We start from the raw sequence: 6,617 nt of genomic DNA on the forward strand, positions 1-6,617 counted from the left end.
TAATGCATATTTAGTGAATGATGGGACCAACTCTAAAACGGTCTAATTGCGCAAGGAGTAATGACAAAATTTATATTAAATTATAATCAATGCTACACAGATTACGTTATAATCACAACGCAAATAAGTGTCGTCGCGATTCGTCAGTACTTGCGACGCGCTTAAGTTCGTGCGTTGCGTCTAATGCTCGGTTCTCACTAGAGACCCATTTGGAAACAAGCCTTTTGGGCTTAAAGAGTTATCCACTGCTTTCCATTTCTCAAGTTTAATGTTTATATTATTCTATGTATTTATTTTCATTCATATTTTATATTGTTTTTCTTTTTTGTAAATATTATTTATTACGTAAATATTACTTACTAGAGACAAACGAAAAGGCGTTCTCCATTTGACCAATCACAAGCGATGGATCATCTGAACTGTCGCTTGTGGTTGCTTGCGTTGCGTCTCTTGTGGGAACAAAGCTTTACGTCGTTTCAATGAGCGTCTAAATGGGAACAAACTTTAACATATTGTATATTGAGTCAAATTCAGAAAAGCTGGTTATCAATAAATGTAAATCAAAATGTTAATAGTTTGGCCTATAGGCTACATGGTTACATTATTTTTAACTTTATTAAAATACGCTTCGACGCGGCCTCCACCACAACCTCCTGTAAATTCGCAGTGACGCCTGGTTCCCACATGGACACAATGACGTAAGCGCAACGTAAGTTGGTTGACTAATGCCTGGTTCCCACTAGAGACGAAAGGTAAGGACGCAAGCGTAACGACATTATTTTAACTTTATCAAAATACGCTTCGACGTGGCCTCCACCACAACCTCCTGTAAATTCGCAGTGACGCCTGGTTCCCACATGGACACAATGACGTAAGCGCAACGTAAGTTGGTTGACTAATGCCTGGTTCCCACTAGAGACGAAAGGTAAGGACGCAAACGTAACGCAAGTGATCTGACCATCACATGCGATGGGTTATTCGATCTGTCGCTTTTCATTGGTCAATTCATGCGTTGCGTCTATTTCCTTGCGTTGCGTCACTAGTGGGAACCAAGCTTAATCACGACGTGGTGGATCATCCAAACTGGCGCTTGTAAACGTTCTTGTGGGAAACAGGCTTAAGTAAAGTACTTTGATGGATCATAGAAGAATTAGCTTAGACTAATTCCTGTATTGGTAGAGATTAAAGAGTAGGAAATTTGGGAAGGCAATTCAACGCAATCGATGGAGATTCAGGTCGTTTTCCACCTTTATTCGTTAATTGCTATCGTATCAATTATAAAAGGTCAATTAATATTTGTAGGATTGTTGTAATTCTGTTTGTGTACGAAATGAAAATAATAATTCTACAGTATGACGTCATATTAATATTTTCAGACCAACCAGGTCACCCGATTCTGTTTACTGTATAAACGCCAAATACCATTTTATAAGCAAATTAAGTAAACAGCGTCACATATATGTGGTGTATTATGGCAAGTTATGGTTTGGTCTATGATACAGATGTAATGTGATCACATGTGATGTCACATTGTATTACCGGGAATCGGCTAACCATGTCATTCTAATAATAATTATGTCTATAAACATGGACATATGGTCCCGATCCATGCTATATATATAAGGAAACATAAATCAATCGTATAGTTTGATGGCAAATCATTAAAAATTTATTATAGAATTATAGAGAGAACACGTTTCCTCAGATCAATCATAACTTGACGTTCCAGCCTTGGACTAGACAAATATTACTCCGTATATGCTTGTTAGGGAATAGTACGTTACTCATAGACTGGAATATAGCTAGGGATAATCATGATGTTGTATTCAATAATATAACACAATTATGTCAAAATGAAGATTAACATAATTATCATATTCTATTGACTTTATGATGATAGTTCTAATTGTTATCTTTAATAATGAAATGTTTTTCCCGATTATGCAGCTTTCACTAGATAATAACTAACTGACTATTGACAGTCAGTTAGATAGTAGTCTAGGCGTAGTAAATACTTTACAAAAATATGTTTTAACGAATACGTATAACTTAGTGCATTTTGAGAACATACGTCTTGTAAAAATGTGTACATGGGAAAAAACAATCTAAAATTGTTTCACGCGAGAAAAGCTTCAAAGGTATTTTTCCATGAGTTTAATTGCCACGTCATTTTATTTTATTTTCAAAACTATTTGATTTTTTATATACAAAATAAATCATTCTTTATTATACGGGATAGAGTGATGAGTTAAATTTTCCGTTGTTGATCCCGTCCTCAACTCTTGTATCCAAACTAGGCTAATGTGTACCATCCACTTTTCAACCTATCAACGTTAAGACATGTGGCTTAAATTTATACTATTTTATTTTTGTTTCTGTTATTCAAACTTTAATTGCTACCGACTTAATAATGACATATTGAAGTTCTATGTTTGCCATATGTGACATAGCAAATACGAATTGCCGATGATATAGGCCTATGGTACGCGGTAAACTGTATTGATCGACAAGTTATTTTTACATTACGTTTACTTAAATTAGATTTATTGTCCCCTGAAAAAAAATTTATTGTCACATAATACTTATCCACTTTAAAAAAAAATTGAAAAAAAAAATTTATTTACTGAAAAACCTGTAAAATAAAGCAAAAAATATGATGCTAGACAATGCGTTTTTGGTTGAATTTTAGCATTTATTTTGTCATTTTATATGAGAAAACGTTATTTTTTATTTCTTTTAACGGAAGGGATTAATTTTATTAAAACAACAAAATAACCTATTCAATCAAAGTCTGATTTAATTATTCGTCATTTTTCATGTCTTTCTCCTAGCCCATGATAACAATGCTTTCTTTGTAGTACTATATGTTTTGTTGCCATCATTGTTATCTGGTAAATAGTAAACTGCACTAACATGTATTATTATAAATTAATGTAGAGAGAAAAATTATTATCTAAATAAAGAGTATATTTCGTCTACAGAAACTCCCGAACTATAATAATATACATATAATAGGCCTACATGCAATATGCAAAGTTAAAATACTTTATTGCGGTCCAGACTCTAAAATAATTTAATAATAATAAACGTGTGAGGAAATTGGTTATACCAACAGGCTGCTGAGTTCTGGAGATCTTTGGCTGCGACACCATCAGTTCGATTTACAATACAAGATGTGTTGTAAAAATGACGATAATTGTAAATATTTAAATATTGTATAATTAAATTTAACGGAACACATCTGTTACCCATAATTATTATTACTACAACGTTTTCTTTGTAATGAGTGAAATAATTAAAGGGTTTTCAAAGCTATTGCAGTCACTGACACGTCACACGATTTTCCATTAGGAGGCGAATTTGTTTGCGCGAATCGAAAGCGTCAGCTTATACGCATGCGTAGAGAGGCATTTGGAAGACGAAACAAGAGTACGCACGCTTATAAAGCGTATCAGAGTATCATAATTTAGAAATAAGAATAGATAGTTGTGTTGTATGTCGTAAAATATAACAAATCGGAGACTGGGTAGATCACTCATAGGACTTTGCGGTGTTGGTTCTTAAAAAAGTGTCATTCACAGGCAGTCAATGTGAACTGATATTCTTTATTCACAAGCTGTATCCCGTCAAATACCACCGGTTGTGTATTTTTAAATAATCATGGGTGCCATTAATACCATTTTCAATAACATGATTAGGAAGGAATTGCTCTGCATACAAATGGTGTCTTATTTAAACATATCAGATAATCCACATGTTTAGCCAAACTATGACGTAATTAGGCCTACATGTACAGTTACTCATCGAAAACAATTCTAAAAACATTTGCAATCGGCCGATACATATTGCGTCTTTATTGGTCAAGAAATACACAAGTGCCGTCATTAACTGATTCACAGATTATGCATAGCATTTTTTTACCAACTAAACTTTATTTTAATTAATCTAATGAATTCTTGAGGATGATGTAATGAATTTCATAATATTGAAACCCAACACGATGGACACATCGAGCTTTTCTTTAGGTCACTAAATTATCATAACATTTGAAAAAATGACCTTCTTTTTCGGCATGTCACATTTTGATTGAAGATTGCCATAATTCATTAAATTCAGTCTAATTAATAAATACATTTGATTGCATTGATTATTCTACATTGGCGGTAGTCAGCGGACATCAGACGGTTTGAGGTGTCATTGATACCGGATCAATAGACATTATGAGGAGATTATATTCATGTCAGCCTATTTTATCAATAATTATGATTCCTATATTATTTCTCAACCTTATAATTGGAGATTTTGCTGAAAATGTAAGTGCAAAAAATGTGATTATTATCAAACTTTAGTAGTAGTGTTAGTTTTCGCCAGAACATCAGTTCGGCAATTTTAGTTTTCGCCAGAACATCATTTCGGCAATTTGAACTGTTCATGTCTCAAAATGAATTCAAATTGCGTGATTCCTTGTACTTGTATTGTATTATTTTTATTTGGCTTGTACTGTTATGAGACTTGCTGCCGTGTAAGTTTTGAAAGAATGTCACTCAGAATGTAGAATAGAGTATTCATCGTTCACACGCGCTGACGCAGATTTCTGGTGGGAGAGATAGCATACTTGTATCTCAATGACTTGCGATGGTCAATGAACATGTATCTAGTGACAACTGCGAAAGAATCGCGTGGTTCCTCTGCACATCATGATGTATGGATATTATGTGTGTACGTGTACCACTTTATGAAAATGGTCTACTTGTTGTTATATGTTACACACTCAGCAATGATGACAGGCCCTATTCTTTAGTTTATAATGTATGTTGTGAACATGACTTTAGGCAAAACTCACTTTGTTATACTAAAACCATGTCACTGACAGCATACTCTGCTATTTAAACCAATTGTTTGTTCTCAGGTCTGCCTGATTTTAGAATTTTTTAAGAACAAATCTTGTAACAGCCTAGGCCTATATAAAATTGTTTTTTTGGGTTGAAAATATTTTTTTCTTTTATAGCTAGTTTATTACATGTTATTCTTCCTGCATCCTAGATACAGTGATTATAAATAGATATATTACTACCATTTATTTTATATTGAAAATCCGTTCGTTTTTCAGGTTGATGTCAACAATAATATTACACAAATAGAAGGAAACCAGTATGGAAACGATACTAAACTGGTAAACGGCACTGAACTAGTGAACGACACTAAACTAGTGAACGACACTGAACTAGTGAATGACACTGAACTAGTGAACGACACTAAACTAGTGAACGACACTAAACTGGTGAAAGACACTGAACTAGTGAACGAAACTGAACTAGTGAATGACACTAATCTGGTGAACGACACTAAACTAGTGAACGACACTAAACTGGTGAAATACACTGAACTAGTGAACGACACTGAACTAGTGAATGACACTAATCTGGTGAACGACACTAAACTGGTATACGAAACTAAACTGGTGAACGACATTGAACTAATGAACGACACTAAACTAGTGAACGAAACTGATCTAGTGAACGACACTAAACTAGTGAACGACACTAAACTAGTGAACGACACTAAACTAGTGAACGACACTAAACTAGAGAACGACAGTAAACCAATGAACAACACTAAAAAGTCAAATGGAACGGCGAAAATACAGATTATAAAGGCAAACTATGTAAATAGACAAGCGCTTTCAGTTTTATGGAAGAACTCCTTAATTGGCGCTTACCAAGGGGATATGTTCCTGACGACAGACCAAAAATCACGTTTGGAGGAACTGATCCAAATTAGCGGGAAAAGAAACAAACGTAAAGCGGTAACGGATTTAGCACTACTCTGGCCTGATGGTGTAATTCCGTACGAAATAAGCGAAGCACTAGGTAGGACTTAATTCTGTTATTATAATGCATTCTAAGCTTTTTAATATCCTTAAAAAATTTAAGAAATAGTTAGTAGTTTTGTAGCGCATGTTTGAAGAAGATGCATCCGGGAACACTGCATTCTACATTCCTAGGTCTGCATAGTTCCATTTTATATATAATTTTCTTCGACTGTAACTTGTTTGTTTCAAGTAATTATTGCGTAATTAAAGAAGTCAATTATAGCTTACATTGGGGACTGCCATTTTGATTGAATTAGCTTTATCCGGGCAAAACATTCGCCTATCGTTGATGTTTAGTGCGTTCACAGCAATGTTGTTAACATTCCTGTAGTAGTATATCACCCAGCGGTATCAGTTGACACCTATATTTGGTAAAATTCCAAGTAAACCTGGCAAGGAAGATTTGCAAAGTGATGTTTTCATGAATTGTAATACGTAGCTATTCGGCAAATGTTTACAAAAATGCTACAATTTTTTTAATTAATATTAATTGAATTTGTTGGCATATTGTCAGCCGATTTCGAACCAACCAGGCTAACACTCAATTTACAACAATGATTATATTCGCAGCTAACTATGTTAACTAACTAATATTATTCCTCTTTATAATTTACATCCTATACACGCATCACTGCATTTCAACTCCGAAATATTATCGTTAAAATTATAAATGACTGAAGTAATAGTTTGGTTCAAATTTAGGACACAAAGTAAAGCCGTACTTAAGTCGATGAGAGATGGATCT

This window comes from Antedon mediterranea, chromosome 3, assembly GCF_964355755.1.
Source record: "Antedon mediterranea chromosome 3, ecAntMedi1.1, whole genome shotgun sequence".
Lineage (NCBI taxonomy): Eukaryota > Metazoa > Echinodermata > Crinoidea > Comatulida > Antedonidae > Antedon > Antedon mediterranea.